This window comes from Nyctereutes procyonoides, unplaced genomic scaffold (genome assembly GCF_905146905.1).
Source record: "Nyctereutes procyonoides isolate TBG_1078 unplaced genomic scaffold, NYPRO_anot_genome, whole genome shotgun sequence".
Taxonomy (NCBI): domain Eukaryota; kingdom Metazoa; phylum Chordata; class Mammalia; order Carnivora; family Canidae; genus Nyctereutes; species Nyctereutes procyonoides.
This window is the reverse complement of record NW_026575043.1, coordinates 224,875-241,901: the sequence shown is the minus strand read 5'-3', so window position 1 is coordinate 241,901 and position 17,027 is coordinate 224,875. Positions and strand designations below refer to the sequence as shown.

The 17,027-nt window shown below is 47.3% G+C and overlaps 5 non-coding genes and 1 pseudogene across 5 annotated transcripts; 2 read left to right on the top strand and 4 right to left on the bottom strand.

Annotated features, from left to right (window-relative positions):
• The first annotated feature begins 9,249 nt into the window (after window positions 1-9,249).
• TRNAL-CAA (transfer RNA leucine (anticodon CAA)) lies at window positions 9,250-9,354 on the top strand. Its single transcript has 2 exons — window positions 9,250-9,287; window positions 9,309-9,354. It is a non-coding gene; the product is annotated as a tRNA-Leu (tRNA).
• Window positions 9,355-9,671: 317 nt separating this feature from the next.
• TRNAQ-CUG (transfer RNA glutamine (anticodon CUG)) lies at window positions 9,672-9,743 on the bottom strand. The gene has a single exon. It is a non-coding gene; the product is annotated as a tRNA-Gln (tRNA).
• A 3,461-nt stretch (window positions 9,744-13,204) lies between these two features.
• On the bottom strand, window positions 13,205-13,286 carry TRNAL-AAG (transfer RNA leucine (anticodon AAG)). The gene has a single exon. It is a non-coding gene; the product is annotated as a tRNA-Leu (tRNA).
• A 545-nt stretch (window positions 13,287-13,831) lies between these two features.
• Window positions 13,832-13,904, top strand: TRNAM-CAU (transfer RNA methionine (anticodon CAU)). Its single transcript has one exon. It is a non-coding gene; the product is annotated as a tRNA-Met (tRNA).
• A 633-nt stretch (window positions 13,905-14,537) lies between these two features.
• Window positions 14,538-16,486, bottom strand: LOC129507832 (60S ribosomal protein L10-like; annotated as a pseudogene).
• Window positions 14,897-15,030, bottom strand: LOC129508457 (small nucleolar RNA SNORA70). Its single transcript, XR_008664191.1, has one exon. It is a non-coding gene; the product is annotated as a small nucleolar RNA SNORA70 (small nucleolar RNA).
• Window positions 16,487-17,027: the final 541 nt, after the last annotated feature.

Here is a 17,027-nt window from a genome sequence, read left to right as displayed (position 1 = left end):
GGGCCATTCCTCATGACCCCAGAGCCGTTCTTCCTGTCCATGGTTCCTGTCCTTGTGCTTTAATAAAACCACCTTTTTTACATCAAAGACGTTTCAAGAATTCTTTCTGGACCCTTTGCTCCCAGACCCCAGTATCACATCGCATCATCCCAGGTAAACCAAGACCAACCATCACACTGTCGAAGATCCTATCCAGAAGGCTCTTGTCCATGGAAAAGTTCCCGTCTGTGTCTTTGGCCACTGCCACAGGAGGTTGGGAAGTGCATGCTTTCTGAGCACACTGGCTGACGGGGATAAAAATCTAGGTTTGAGGGACGCCTGGGTGGCTCAGCGGTTGAGCATCTGCCTTCAGCCCAGGGCATGATTCTGGAGTCTCAGGATCGAGTCCCACATCGGGCTCCCTGGATGGAGCCTGCTCCTCTCTCTGCCTGTGTCTCTGCCTCTCTCTCTCTCTCTCTCTCTCTCTCTGCGTCTCTCATGAATAAATAAATAAGATCTTTTATCTTTATTCATGAGAGACGCAGAGAGAGAGAGAGAGAGAGAGAGAGAGAGAGAGAGAGAGAGAGAAACAGAGGGAGAAGCAGGCCCCATTCAGGAAGCCTGATGTGGGATTCAATCCCAGGATTCCAGGCTCACGCCCTGGGCCTAAGGCAGGCACTAAACTGCCGAGCCACCCAGGGATCCCTAAATAAGATCTTTAAAAAAAAAAAAAAAATCTGGGTTCAAAAGCAAAAAAAAGAGGAAGGTGAAAATGCATATTAGCAGTTTCTGTCCCAAGCCCCGAGTTAGTATCTGTGACCTAATTTCAGAGTTTCTATGAAACCCCTCCTTTGACTCTTCCCTTTCGCCATCTCTCTGACGTCACACAAAACAGTATGGGAAACATGACCATGGGCCAAACCTGCCCTGGTCTTCATCTTGTCCTTGTCACCTTTATTTTCCACCTTCTTCCCTCAGACTGAAGTCACAAGTCCCCACAAAGCCACCCTGAGGGATGTGCGTCTGCTGTGGGCTGAGTCCTCTGGGCTGCCTAGACTGTCGTGTGTGCTGGGAGGGGCCCTAGGACAAGAGACGCCACTGTCGCTGGAACCTCAGCGAGGAACCCCAGCAAGGAACCCCATGCATGTAGAGGTCACTTCCTAGGGAAAATGAAGGCCAGACCTCTCTTTAGGTGAGGCCAGATTCATTAATGCACAAAACCCATGAACAGAAGATGAGAAAACCTTCATCAAAATATCAGAAATGTCTCAAACTTTATTAAGTAAATAAGTAAAAAGCCTGCTCTTCCATCGTTGATCTTACTGCAGCTTGGATGAGCAGTGCGTGAAAGGAGACAAAAGAGCCCAGCAGCCTCTAAGTTTCTTTCCTTTGCTCTCTGGTGGATATGGAGGGGATAGATGGCTGGGGGTAGGGGGTTTGGGGGTAGGGGTGGGAGGAAAGCAAGATGGAGGGCTTGCTAGGTCCATAATTTAAAAATTCTAGAGAGAAATGGTCATGTTCCTAGTAATCTGGAGGCATTTCTGTGTCAGAGTAAATAGTTATCTTTTGTATCTTTATTTTGCACCATGTGCATGCCTTTGTTATCTAAGGCAAATAAAAAATATATAAGGACATGAATGTATTCTCAAGGATAGGGATGCCAGGGTGGCTCAGAGGTTAAGCATCTGTCTGTCTTCCAGGGTCCTGGAATCAAGTCCTGCATCAGGCTCTCCACAGGGAGCCTGCTTCTTCCTCTGCCTATGTCTCTGCTTCTCTCTCTGTGTCTCTCATGAATAAATAAATAAAATCTTAAAAAAAAGTTCTCAAGCATATAAAGTACTCCTTTCTGCACAGAAAAATGGATATTCTACTTTAAACTTTAAAAAATGCTTTTGCCTGACTAAAGGAATGGGTTTTGTTTCAGGAATTTACTTTCTGATTTGAGAAATATTGGTCCATTTACAAATATGCTCTGAAGTTTCTTCTCGCAGTAAAAGAAATATAAAGTATATCATTTTGAGATAACAGTCTGTCCATTCCTCAGCATTTGAAAATTTCCATTATATCATTCATCTTGCTATTTTCAGATTTATTTACTATTCAAATCTAGTTTTTTTTTATCTAGAAAAACAAGGAGAACCAAAGTAGTTAAAAAGAAAACAGCAAAGAAAAAAATCATCAAAAATGTATTAGTTTAAAAAATATGGTACATGATACAACATGATTCTGTCATTAAAAACAACATGTGTGGGATGCCTGAGTGGCTCAGTTGGTTGAACGTCTGCCTTTGGCTCAGGTCATGATCTCAGTGTCCGGGATTGAGTCCTGCATCAGGCTCCCTGCTCAGCAGCGAGGCTTCTCCCTCTGCCTCTCCCTTTGTGATCTTTCTGGCTCTCACTCGCTCTCTCTAAAATCAGATCTTTTAAAAAAAAATGTTTGTACTGATGGGAAAAGACACCCACATTATGTTGTTTGTTAGAAACAAGTTGCAGTACACTGCATAGAGTGAATTAATTTTTTCGTAAGATAATAATGTACAAATGTACACACTAAAAAATATGTAGAGGAATGTAGCCCAAATTAATAAGGGTGTGATATGCCAGGAGTGCCTGGGTGGCCCCATCGATTAGGCATACAACTCTTGGATTTGGCTCACATCCTGATCTCAGGGTCCTGGGCTCCAGCCCCTCATTAGGCTCTGCACTCAGGAAGAAGTGTGCTTGAGATCCCCTCTCTTCCTCTCTCTCAAACAAATAAGTAAAATCGTTTTAAAATTGGGTATGAGGTGTCAGAAGGCCTGGGAGGAAGGAATAGATTATGGTTGATATCTGCTTTCTAGGTTGTATTTTTCTGCAATGTATGTTTTATTTTTACTACAAACATATGCTATTTTATAAGCAGAAAATATAGTAGAGATAATTTCAGAGTTATAAAAAGGGAGGGATTTTAGGGAGCCAGGCAAGAAACCAAAGGGTTAGAAGCTAAGAACTTGAGGCATTCTTCCTCCTCAGACTTTTTTTCTTTCCAAAATTTAAAACTCTCATGTCTGATTGCATTCTTTTCAAACATCTCAAATCCTTTGTGGCTGCCTATGGACGTGGTAATAATTAAACCATTGGGAGGATATTTTAAACTGTGAGAGAATCTGACTTCTAGAAGTTTAAGAGTGAAGAAAATGTGGACAGACAGCACTGATCATTTTGGCTTCCAAGGGGTCAAGTCCCACATCAGGCTCCTTGCTGGGAGCCTGCTTCTCCCTCTGCCTATGTGTCTGCCTTTCTCTCTGTGTCTCTCATGAATGAATAAATAAAATAAATCTTAAAAAAAAAACTGTACTTATATATTTGAGAGAGAGAGAGCAAGCACATAAGCAGGGGAAGGGGCAGAGGGAAAGCAGACTCCCCATGAGCAGGGAGCCCAATGCCAATGCCCAATGCCAGACGTGGGGACATCTTCAGGCTGATCCAAGACCCTAAGAACATAACCTGAGCCAAAGTTAGATGCTTAATGGACTGATCTCCCAGGTGTTCCTGACTTGTCCTTTTAAACAACAAGGGTTTGGGGGATTTTGTTGAATACAGGCACTTTGATATGAGCAGAGGGTGTCTGGTAAACACACTAGACAAGATCCCTGCCCTTGGGGAGCTCATCAGCACTGGGGGCTGGGTGGGGCGGGTGGGAGCTGCCTCCACGGTGCTCACCATCAGCTTCTTTCCTCCCCATTGGTACACTGTGCCATCAGGACATGGGGTTTCCTCTACCCCCTTGAATCTGGGCTGGCCTGCAAATAGCTGATCAACAGAGTACAGCAGAAATTCAGCTGTGCTTGGCCCAGCCTGAGTGAGAAAGACCCTGCCTTGGTCTCTTAGAGTCCTCAGCCACCAGGGAAGATGTCTTAGTGTGCTTGGTTTGCCATAACAATACCAGACCGGGTGGCTTACACACAGAGATTTATTTTCTCAGTTTATTTTCTGGAAACTGGAAGTCCTGGATCAGAGTGTCAGCAGACTTGGCTTCTCCTGAGGCCTCTGTCCTTAGCATGCAGGTGGCCACTCCCTCTGGGTCCTTGGTATGGCCTTTTCTTTGTGCACATTCACTCCCAGTAGCTCTTCCTCTTCTTCTCAGGACACCAGTCCCATTGTAGGAGGCCCCCTCCTTATGACCTCATTTAACTTTAATCTACCAGTCACACTGGGGGTTAGAGCTTTAGCATACGAACTTGAGAAGGCACGATTCAGTCTATAACAACATTTGACTACTCTACCATGGGACTCTACAGAGGGGGCAAGGGCTCAGCTGAGCCCATGTGTCTAGCCATTCCCTGACAAAGGCTTTAGGTGAATGAAGAGCTACCCAACTGCCGCACAGCTGCATTCTTACAGGTTGATGCTCGTGCAGAAGCGAAGTCACCCCGATGAGCCCTGATTTGGGTGTACTTTGTTACCTGGGATGAAATAATTATAATAAGGAGCAGCATTAGGTGATCAGGCGAATCAGTATGTAATTGTGACCATCAGGAGTAGGAGTGACACTCTGGATGGAAAGAAGAAATCATCCAAGGACCCGGAATGCACTGGCCCTGAAGGTTACACCACTGTTTTGAGCTCCAGGACTGTTTCTCTTTTGTTTCTGTGCTGAACTTGAATAAGCAGTTGCCCCTGCTCTCCTAGCAGTTGACCTGCTTCCTCAGACTCAGCCTCTCAAAAACCTTTATCTTCCCAAGATACGACAATTCCTCCCTTCTTGTAACATGTTCAGAACTTATACTGTGGAGCATCTAATTGACCCTGAGTAAGAAACTATCTTATACTGTAATTTTGAAATACACATGAAGTGTACAACTTCTCAATGTGTAGTGTAATTGAACTGTTATGTGTGTAGTCATCATTCAGATCATAATGAAGAATATTTTCAGGATCCCAGAGTCTCCCTTATGCTCCCCCTCCATCAATACCCACCCCCAAGAGTTATTCAAAGGAAACCACTGTTCTAAATTTCCAGACACATTAATTTCACCTGTTCTTGAACTCGTATTAAATGGAATCATACACAAAACTACAATGAGATACCACCTCACACTAATCAGAATGGTTAAAATTGACTCAGGAAACGACAGATGTTGGCCAGGATGTGGAGAAAGGGAACTCTCTTACACTGCTGATGGGAATGCAAGCTGGTGCAGCCACTCTGGAAAACAGTGTGGAAGTTCCTCAAAAAGTTAAAAATAGACCTACTCCATGATCTAGCAATTGCAGTACTAAGTATTTACCCAAGGGATACAAAAACACAGATTTGAAGGGGTATGTCCTCCCCAATGTCTATAGCAACATTATCTACAATAGGAAAATTATGGAAATAGCCCAAGATCCATGGACAGATGAATGGATAAAGAAGATGTGGTATAGGATCCCTGGGTGGTGCAGCAGTTTAGCGCCTGCCTTTGGCCCAGGGCGTGATCCTGGAGACCAAGGATCGAATCCCACGTCGGGCTCCTGGTACATGGAGCCTGCTTCTCCCTCTGCCTGTGTCTCTGCCTCTCTCTCTGTGTGTGACTATCATAAATAAAAAATTAAAAAATGAAAAAAAAAGAAGATGTGGTATATATATAATGGAATATTACTCAGCCATCAGAAAGGATGAAATATTGCCATTTGCAACAACATGGATGGAGCTAGAATGTATAATGCTAAGTGAAATAAGTCAATCAGAGAGGGATGCCTGGATGGCTTGGCGGTTGAGCATATGCCTTTGGCTCAGGGCCTGATCCCAGGGTCTTGGGATTGAGTCCTGCATCAGGTTCCCCCCAGGGAGCCTGCTTCTCCATCTGCCTGTGTCTCTGCCTCTTTCTGTGTGTATGTCTAAATAAATAAATAAATAAATAAATAAATAAATAAATAAATCTTTAAAAAAAAGTCAGGGAAAGATAAATACCATATGATTTTGCTTGTATGTAGAATTCAAATTACTTTTCACACCAATATTTGGTGAGTTAAATATATATATATACTGGCCATTTGAGTAGATTTGTAATGGTAACTCATTGTGATTTTGATTTTAATCTGTATTTCCCTGATAAATAATGATATTGAATATATTTTCACATGGTTCCTGAGCATTAGAATGGCCTCGTTAGTGAAGTGCCTGATGAAGTCTTTAGCCCATTAAAAAATAAGGTATTTGTCTTTTTCTTGTTGATTTGTAGTCATGCTTTATATATTTAGAATGAGTCCTTTGTCAGATATGTATATAGCAAATATATTCTCCCAGCTTATGGCTTCCCTTTTAACTTTTTAATTATCTTTTTGATGAGTAGTTTTCAGTTTTGATGAATTCCACTTTATCAACTTACTTCTTTTTTGGTTACTATTGCTGTTTTTGAAACCTTTGCCTACCTGGAGTTCATTAAGATATTCTTCTTCTAGAAGCTTTACTTTCCCTTTCATATTTAGGTGTATGACCCATTTTTAATTCATCTCTGGGTTTGCTATGTTAAAAAGAAAACTGCAATCCCAAAATGGCACCAGTTAGGTTAAGGAAGCAAGTCAATAGGCCAAAACTAATCCCTGTCCTGAGTGCAGCCTCAACTCCCAGGAATGTTAAGTTTAACCAGACCACACAGAATTTCCTGGTCAGTGCCAGTGAGGTAATCTATCACAGGGCCCCTTCATCCCCCAAAGGAAGATGAAGTCACCCACCTATTAAAGGTGTCCCCTTTATGTCCCCAAATGAAGGTGACTGACTCTGAAATAATCTTTTTCTGTTGATGACTTTCTTGTCCTGCCTTTGAAAACCACCCCCTTTCTGTAACCCTTTGGAGCTCCTCTCTACTTGGCTGGATGGGATGCTGCCCAATCCAGGAGTCGATTAATAAAGCCAACTAGATCTTTAAAATATAGACAGTTGAATTTTTGTTATTTAACAAGTGTGAGATAGGAATCTAGATTTATTTTTTTCCCCAGTTGGTCCAGCACCATTTATTGAAAAGCTGTATCATTGGCATGCCTGGGCAGCTCAGCAGTTGAGCCTCTGCCTTTGGCTCAGGGCCTAACCCTGGATTCCAAGGATCCAGTCCCACAGGGCTCCTTGCTGGGTGGGCTCCTTGAAAAAAAAGCTGTATCATCAATTTGCAAATGCATATATGTCTCATCACTTCCTTTTAGCTCTGTGTCCCTAAAAGCAGAAGGTAGATGCAGTCATGGAAAACCAGTTCACCAAATTTGGTTGTATCTTTTAATTAATTATAAAATTTACATTAATTCATATATGTTGGGGTGGTTTTGGCAGCTTTTAAAGATTTCTGTGAGGTTCTAATGGACCATTAAGATTATTATTTGTCTTCATGATGGCATTTTAGGGAAGATTCAATTTGTCCTTAGCTAAGCAAAGGACAGATTGAGAGACATGAAAAGAATATATTCATGAAAATTTATTTATTATAAGAATATATCCCTAAGAATCCTTTATATTTGGGCATTGGTTCTTCGTGGACAGCTTTTTGTTGATATATTTATTTACTCAGTTATTCGTTAATTCCACAAATACTGATTAAATTCTCAAATATATATTTCACTTTTAGTTAAATCAATGTTGAGTTCTCGTCATTATGACTTTCTACTATTTTCCTAATACGATACACCATCATTACTTTTCCTTCCTTTGACAGCCTTTGCTCCTGCAGGAGACCTACCTGCTTCCTGTTTCTCTGCTGACTCTTGCCTGCGTTGAATCCTGAGCCGCAACCGCTCGCTGATCCCCTGTGGTCGCGGGGCCCCGCGTCTGCCCCCTCCTCACGCCCCCTGGAACTCGTCCCTGCGGCGGGTCCCCTAGTCCCGATTTCACATCTTCCGCTTCCTCCCTGGAATTCACGTTCGGCGGAACAATGTCTCCGAAGCCTCCAGGGAGAAGGACTTGGAAACCTGGCCGCCCGCGCGCACTTGGCTGGCGGCGCCTGGGCGCTGGGGTCCCTCGCGCGGTTTGGATTTCAGGCGGCGGTGGCCGGGACACCGCGGCTCGGTCTCAGGCTTCCCGGTGTCTGCAGAGAGGGTGCCCTTCTCATCCCAGCCCTTGAGATGCCGCCTTTCCCGTTTCCTCTCTGGAAGCTTGCAGGATCTTCACCTCATCCCCCAGGTCCTGCTGTTTCTTGATGCGCTTCAGTGTGGGGCTTCCTTCTCCGCCACCACGCGGGCCGCGAGTGGACCCGTGTTCGTCTGGAGATGGAGGGTCTCCGGGTCTGCAGAACTACCCCGTGTCACGTGTTGCTCTCCTTTTCATTTTCTCCTCTTCTCTTCCTGCAAGCCCCGGTGTTTTGATGGCGTGCCTTTTACCAAATACCCTTTTATTTTCTTCTGGACTGTCCCCTGCTTTCCATATCCACCCCACACTTTGCAGGAGATGGCCGCAACCTATTTAGAAAGTCTTAAAAATAAATCTCTGCCACCATAATATTAATTTTAAGACTTCCCCTTCTCTTCTTGTGTCACAAACACTCTATCTCCTCTTACCTCACTGAGGACTTAATTCTAATTTTCTAAAAATCCAGTTTCCCGCTTGTGTTTGTTTCGCTTTAGCTCTTCTTCCACCTCCGGTTAGTTTTCGTCTTTACCCTGGAAATATTTTCACAAACCTCCAACGACTTTTGTGTGTCGTTCCTGCTTGAAACAAGGACCTGCAGACCGGCCTGTGGGAGGTGTGCGCGGTGGAGCAAGCTCGCAGGGGGGAGAGTCGGGGACGCGCGGGGGCCTGCCGCGTGGTTGCTGGGCCTGCACGGTAGACTTCGGTGTCCGTGTCGGTTCTCTGCACCCGCGCACCCTGGCCTCCCGCGGGACGCGCGCGGAGCCGGAGGACCTCTCCGGGGCTCTGGGATCCTCGGGGAGGGTGCGTGAAGACATCCCCCCACCCCCGCCGCCGTCCTGGGCGCGCGCCGCCACCTGCTGCTTTGGGCCGCGCGCCTTGCCCTCCGCTCTCCCCAGTCTACGCTCGCTCGCCCACCTCCCTGCTGAGCTCCGCGCGTTTTTCCAGAGCCGCGTCCCACGCGCTGGGCTCCCGGCAGGGCAGGGAAGGCAGGGGACTGCAGAGGAATCCGAATGGCAGCCTGCGTGGAGAGCAAAGCCTCACGACTTCGCTCCAAGTGCCTGCTCCGCCGGGAAAGCGAGTCAGTCCATCCTCACTCCTCGGCTGGATCCTAACCCGTAGAGGAGTCTCGTGGGTTATACTGGCTGCTCATTTATAACAATGGAAGATTATATCCATTTGGGGCCTGGGTTTCTGGGTGTCAGGATGGCCGAGTGGTCTAAGGCGCCAGACTCAAGCTCTGCTTCCTCGAAGGAGGGTTCTGGTCTCCGCATGGAGGCGTGGGTTCGAATCCCACTTCTGACACGCCCTTTTTGCCCGCCTCTGATCTCAACTGTTCTCCTTCTGTCTTCTGTCTGCTTTTCCTTTTGCGACCCTGAAGCCGGGCCTTAGGGAGGCTGTCCCTTTCCTTCCCCGCTTCGGTGACAGTGACCGGGGACCACGTCCCTCCCGCACCCTCTGTTCATCGCAGGCGCTTGCCCGGGCGCGCATGGATCCGGGACGTGGACGCCGGGACGTGGGAGCCACACAGCCGGTCCCCATCCCGGGGACCTGCTCCAGCCCCTCAAAAATCTAAGGGCCCAGAGCGAAGATGGGAAGGCAGGTAAAAAAGATAAAAAGGAAGGTTCCACCGAGATTTGAACTCGGATCGCTGGATTCAGAGTCCAGAGTGCTAACCATTACACCATGGAACCCCACTCGGCGGCGCTCCTTCACACTGTCCATCTGAAATCTCTTCCTTTGTGCCCTTGCGTGTCTGTGTGTGTGTGTGTGTGTGTGTGTGTGTGTGTGTGTGTGTGTGTAAGTGAGAGCTGTGCGGAATATACCTGAAGAATGAGGCACCACTTTAGACAAAAGTTCTGTCTCTTCTTCCTGATTTTTTTTTTTAATCTAAGAGGGCATTTTTTGGCGGTCGTGGGGCAGGTGGAAAATCTGTGCACTTTCCAGCCTCTAGGCGATGGACGATCCAGACACTGGAGCGTCAGATGGGTGACAGGTGGTGGGAGGGGCTTCCACCGCACCTAACTCCCCGGGCAGGGGCAGCGAAGGGTTCTGAGGATATTCTTTTGCTGGTTTTGATTTAGCCTTCATTTCTGACCCACGCAAAGGCAAGTTGGATTTTCATGTCACGGTTCCAAAGAGAGAAAGGAAAAATAGAACATTTCCTCTCTGTAGCTTCACTTACTCAAAGTACCTGCAGACCCTTCGAGGGCGACCCAGCGTTGTCTAGGTGCTTTCCTGCTCAGTTGTAATTCTGGGTTTCAAACCCGAAGATCTGTGGCCCCACTCCAGAAAGTACCAAGTGCCCGCCGGTCCCTTTCCTCTTTGACACCACAAGTCTGGGACTAATGGAAGCTTAACCAATGCGTGTTTCTTGAGGGCACAGATAAAAGGAGTGTGTGAATATTCAGTGGGATAGCCCAGTGTTAGACCTTTGGGAGGGTTTCCTTTTCCTTCCTTCCTTGGGCTAAATCTGACAAGGGTGAGGGGGATGGCTGTTGCATCTTTTGTTTTGCTTTCTTTGTTTTTGTCCTTTCTGGGTCACAGCTCCCAGGTGGACATTCTAGTGTTCAAATGGAACCATAGATAGGGGTCCTCCAGTGTGGATGAACACAAGTCGACACCGTAGTGCTGCGCATACTCACCTATTTTTTTTTCCAAATCTTAACTTCATTAGGATAACATGATTGTTTACCTAGTAAGTGTAAGAACAACACATAATAAAGAGATAATATATACAGCATGGCTGGAAGCCACACCCAAGTATAAAATGCTCCTCACTTAAGCTAAATATGAAGTCTTGACCACCTGTTCTCAATATGCCTCAGTGAGTCTCCCAAGGCTGAATTGCGAAGGCATCCCTGAATCATTTTCTGCAACTCATCGTTTTGCTAGATCTCCAACCAAGCAAGGTACCTGTCACTAAATAGCTGCCCAAGAAACATGGTGGGGAGAGAAGCAGTGAAACGAAGACTTTTGGCCAGGTAACTGTGAGGTTCTCCTGTTTATTATACACACACACACTTCTCCATTCCATGTCCATGAGTCTCCTGGCCTTCAAGATGGCCTAAGCTATCTTAGATCTATCTGAGCAATGAACCAAGTCTTTTCTCCCCAGTACAGGTGGGATCCTTTTTATTCCCATGAGCTATAATCTTATTTCTTAAAGAATAAGAAAAATGACCACTGGTTTTAAAGGGATACCAGGACATCAAAAGCCCATTATTTAACTTTAAACTACTCTCTGAGGATAGGCAAGGGGGAGGGGGTATAAATGACTGCTTTTTCAGCCTTAGCACATTTATTCCCTAGGAAAGGATAGTGGGTAAAGATCTGGAAAACAGGGCAGATGGCCATGGGTTGGTTTATTTTTGAGTGTGGAATTCAAAAGCCTGTACCTTTCCCTTGGATTGCCCATGTGGTTAACAAATATCACAGGGTGAATGCAAACAAATGAAGACCACCTAAGGGAACATCTTGGGAAGGGTGGACAGATGCCTGGGCCCCACAATCCAGAAGCCATCTGTTCTCTGGTGATCTACCCAAGAATGGCTTGCAGAGCTGAACACAGAAAGAGCAAGCCAGTGTGGCAGAACCAGCAGTCCACAACCAAGATCACTGCAGGTTCCCAGAGAAAGGGGGCTTCAGAACACCTGGCCCTTCATAAGACTGAAGATCTCAGGGTCCTCCCAGGTTCTCAGCTCTGTAGGCACTGCTTACCCCACAAATTAGAAAGTTATTCTTTCATGTATTTATTCATTGAAATTTGCCACAAATATTTATTCAGTTTTCCTGATATGGGGAAGCAATAGGGATACTGTTCTGTATCTGACAAATCTTACAATGCATGAGGAAAAGCAGACAATTACACAAAAGTTTCCGAAAGTTATGGTAGATGCGGAATGATGGACTGAATGGTAATGGAGCCTGCCAGCCCTGCCAGAGAGGGGGCAGGTAGCAATGAGCCAAGCCCGCCAGGGCACCACGCCCTGCATTTCTCCTTTGCTGTTTATCAGATTGGGATTTTTAAAAATTCATATATAAATTTATGAATCCACGTATTTGACTTATGAAACAAATCTCCACCCACTCTAACAACTTAGGCAGAAGTGTGTCAGGTAAAATTTATAACCCTCCCCCCCTTCTCCGACACTGTCACACCAGGAGCAATCCGAAGCGTGTCCTTCCATACCTCGTGCAGTTGTACGGCTCGGTTACATTCTTTGTTCTGGCCACAGTATACCTAAGATGTGATTCATAGGAGTTGAACAACTCCACAGGAGTTGTGTCATCCTGGGGCGCGTATGCGTCTAATGCTCGTCTTCCGTACAGGCACCAGGGCAGGGAACCTTGCTGTTCTCTCCCTGTCTCCCGCGGCTAACGGTGATTTCGGAAGGGTAGATCCCGGGAGGCTTCCAGGAAAAAGCAGCTTCTAAACTGAGACCTCGAGGATGATGGCTTGAGGACAGAGGGAAGTGCTGGGAGCAGGAACCGGGGGAGCCCAGTCTAGGGCACAGAGACGCGCGGAGGGGCGGCGGCCTCTGGTGGTGGGGGGCGCTGAGAGAGGGCGTGGAGGGGTGAGGAGGGAAGGGGCGGGGCGGGGCGAGGTGGGGCGGGGCCTGAGCGGGAGTAGGGTGAGGCAGGGCGAGGCGGGGCTGGAGCAGGAGCGAGGCGGGGCGACCCCAGGATAGGGTTTGCACAGGGAAGGTTGAGAACGTGAAATCCGAGGGTGCAGGCCTGCGGGGAACCGGGGGTTCAGGGACACCGACGCTCTTCCTTCGTTTATAGATTAAACGTACTAAGGACTGCTGTATCTGCGCGGCCTGAGAAAGCACCTGGCACATAGTAGGTGACCAACAAATATTTTCTAAAATAAAAGAGTGAATTAAAGGAAGGTCTGTTGGTGCTGGATGCTTGTGGGGGGTGAAACTGCAATGATGGAGGGGGTCAGTACCACACGCAGATGCTCGTCACCTTCTTGCTCATTGAAATAATTGAAGACCCATCGTGAGTGGGTGGGGGCGGGGTGCACGGGCGCTGTGACCTCTGGGAAAACCCCTAAGGGGTCCCGCCTAGACTTTGGAGCCTGTGATAACTGTCTACAATGCGAGTGACAGGGACGCGTACACAGCCAAATGGCTGTAAAAAGACACCCTGGCAGCGGTGGGATTCGAACCCACGCCCCCGAAGAGACTGGAGCCTTAATCCAGCGCCTTAGACCGCTCGGCCACGCTACCGCCTGCGCTCGGAGGGCTGCTTGCACTTCTCCGACCTGAGTGTCCCCGCGCCGCCCCCAGCCCCTATAACCCTCAGCCCTCGGCCCTCGGCTCGCGTGGGACTCGGGCCCGTCCTCCACCGGCTCCAGGCGGTCCCGCAGGTCACCAAAACGCAGCGAGGGTGTGGGCGCGGAGGAGCTGAGACCGCAGAAGTGAGCTCCCCACTTCAGGAGCGAGCACGTCCGGCCGATGGGGAGCCCCGTAGCTTAAGGAGGAACAGGAGCAAGGGGAGAATCCCGCGACCGCACCGCGGAGCAAGAGCGCGCTCCCGCCGGCTGCGTCCCGCCGCCGGGAGGGTACAAGTGCCCGGGATGGGGCGCCTGTCGCGGGTGCGCAGGGGCGCGCACCGCCCCGAGACCGCGGGAGAGGCCGCCGAGCGCCGGCCGGGCTGCTTTGTCCTGCGCAGCTCTGGCCGGCAAACCGGGGATAACTTGGCGTGAATTGTTTAGGAACCCCAGTTCGCAGATAGGAGACGACACGGTGCCGGGGAGCGGGGGCAGGCGGCCGCCTCCTTAGCGCAGCAGGCAGCGCGTCAGTCTCATAATCTGAAGGTCCTGAGTTCGAGCCTCAGAGGGGGCAACACGTTTTTCGTCTGCTTTCAATGTAAAAGTGTACAATTTATCTTTTATTTTTCAATGGAGGAAATTGCTTGAGAAGACTGACGGGCAATTTGCTGTTTAACAGAACGTGTATGTTCAGTTACAAAATAGTGATTTTCTACTAAGCATTCAATACTCCGAAATCCTTCGGGTTCTTTCTTATACCAATTGCAGATACAGCTAGTAGATTTTCAAAATGTTCTTCAGATAGGCTTGGAGTTGTTTGACACCGGGGTCAAGAAACTTACTGGCTCTTGGGTGCTGAGAGGAGGAGGGACAAACCGTTTGGGGATGGGGAGACTGTAGGGTGGTGCACAATACATTTCTATTAATTACTGATTGGTCCTCTCTTACCATTCTTCTTAATTGTTACCACCAGCTCACCAATGACATCCTATGTGTAAAAAAATGCCCCCCTCAGTCTCGTTACATTGTCTGTCCTTCTTTTCCTGCCTCTAGTACTGTTTACTGGACATTAAGTCACCAAAGAGAAACAAGAAGGGAACAAATAGGAAGTGATTTATTTATTTATTTATTTATTTATTTATTTATTTATTGACAGGAAGCAGGATTTATTGGTGGGCATGAATAGAGTTCGGGTGGAGCAAGGTTCTCATGAGTGCAGAGCCCTCCATTTGTCCAAGGGGCCACGATTAGGGATGTATTTGACCCCACAACCATCTGGGATGAGCTGCTTTTCGGCCACCGTATCTTCAAATTCGTCCACATTAAACTTAGTAAAGCCCCACTTCTTGGAGATGTGGATCTTCTGGCGGCCAGGGAACTTCAACTTGGCCCTTGGACCTCAATCACATGCTCCTTGTTCTGCAGCTTGGTACAGATGGACATGATGACTTGGCCAGTGTGGACCCTGGCTACTGTGCCCTGGGGCTTCCCAAAGGCACCTCGCATACCTGTCTGCAGCCTAGATTGGAGATAGCATGATGTCAGACCTCGAAGTTGACCATAAAGGGCTGTCTCCAGGGTCCCTTAGGGCAACCCATACAATCAACAGGCTGCATACACTACCAAGGAGGCTACTGTTTGCAGCCATGGCACACTGGGCCCCCATGGAGAAAGAGCACAGTCGGCTTAATTGGTTGCAGAAGGAAGTGATATTTAAAGAGTGAAGATAAACACGCTACTCCAGAATGAACAATGAGTTAGGGACAGGCAGGGCTAGGTAGGGAGAGATAGGTAGGGAGCTGTGGAATCAGGCTCACAAAACAAAGTCCCCAAAATGCTGAGAAGTAAGAGATAAGGAAACAAACCAGACCACCCCGCCCTAGGTATGGGTGGAAAAGATATTCTTTATGACAAATAAAAAGACTGTTGGGGATCCCTGGGTGGCGCAGCGGTTTGGCGCCTGCCTTTGGCCCAGGGACCGATCCTGGAGAACGGGGATCAAATCCCACATCAGGCTCCCAGTGCATGGAGCCTGCTTCTCCCTCTGCCTCTCTCTGTGACTATCATAAATAAATAAAAAGACTGTCAGTGGGGGGCTCAGTGCTGGCAACCATGTCAGGACTCCTCTCACTTCTAAGAAGAGCTCTTAGATACAGAGCTCTCTCTGTATCCTTGCTTAATCAAACTATTGCTTTACTCATTCTCTTTTGTCCACGAGATTGATTCTTTGACTCAGTGACACAAGAACCTAGCTCTCCTGCTTCAACATGATTCATATTTAATACCTCGCTCTTAACATTTCAGTTTATCCAATAGGAAGTGTTCAACAGGTATTTACCAAGAACCAACTATAAGCCAGACACCAGTCAAAGCTGTGTCCTTCCCTGTGAATCTCTTCTCTCTCAGCTTCAATCCATTCTTGTATACCCTACACTGTGATGTTGGGGCTGGGCATCTGCCAATGACATTTCCCAAACCTTTGTCAGGGAACCTGAATGCAATCAGTTGAACAGCATTTTGCTCTGTACCCTTGTCCTACTGCCACATGGTACTAGGCCAAATCTGCATGGCCTTCTATGGCACAGTGGCCATCTCTGTGTCCCCATCATCTCTTGCCCCATTCTGGCCCATTCTTTATGTGAGAATGATGAAGTTTTGGAATATAGGTTAAGTACAGAGCCAATGACCAAGAAAAAATTCTTTAGATGTCTTTGGGGCAAAATGATGGTTTTATTAAAGCACAGGGACAGGACCCGTGGGCAGGAAGAGCAGGTGCCCTGGGCCTGTGAGGGGAGGCTGATTATATACCTGGGAGTTGGGAGGGGTTTGGGGATAGCGTACTCTCTAAGGAGTTTTGGAAGTCAGTAGTTGTTGCTCAGGAAATATGGCAGAGCAAGAGCAAAGAAAGAAGACCCCTTTGGTTCTAGAAAATCTCCTGAAAAAGGGAAATGCTTATCAGGCCCTTAAAGCCACTCAAGCAAAGCAGGTGCTTTTGGACAAGAAGGAGCAGAAGAAAGGAAAAAAGCTCAAGTTTAAGCAACTGGAGTGGTTCCTACATGATTCCTGGTGGCAGCAGTGTGACAGGGTGTGCCTCAGATGCCTAGAAGTGAAACCTTGTGGCTTAGAAGTGCCAGATAAACATTACTTGGCCTTCATTGTACGCATCACGCATCCAAAGGATTAATGGAGTGAGTTCACTAGTGCAGAGAACCATTGCAAGGCTGCACCTGAAGACAATTTTCAGTGGTTTCTTTTTCAGAGTAACTCCCCAGACCATGAAAACACTGCTACCAAGAACAGAGTGGGCTTCCTCAAGGAGGTGGGCTTACCTAGCTGTAAGGTGAATGCATCAGTCAGCTCATTTGGCAGCTGAATTAAACCCAGAATATCTGAAAGCACAATGCATTGGTGGCATGTGTTTTGTCTTCTGGAATTGTTACCAGTATCTTCAAAGAAGATTATTTTCTGCTGTATCTTCAGAAACTAGAGGGAGGGTCAAGGAAAAGGTGATGGTGCTCCTGGCAGACACTTCTGACCACAGCACAGTTCCAAGGAAAAGTTCCAGTGTGTTTTCCACATTGGCTGCCACTGCTACCTCTCAAATCAGCAAAGGACTCATGCCATGGAAGAAGGAGTCCTGCTATGTCACATCTTCTATCCTGAGGTTTAATGGTGAATGAATACTCAAACATGAATA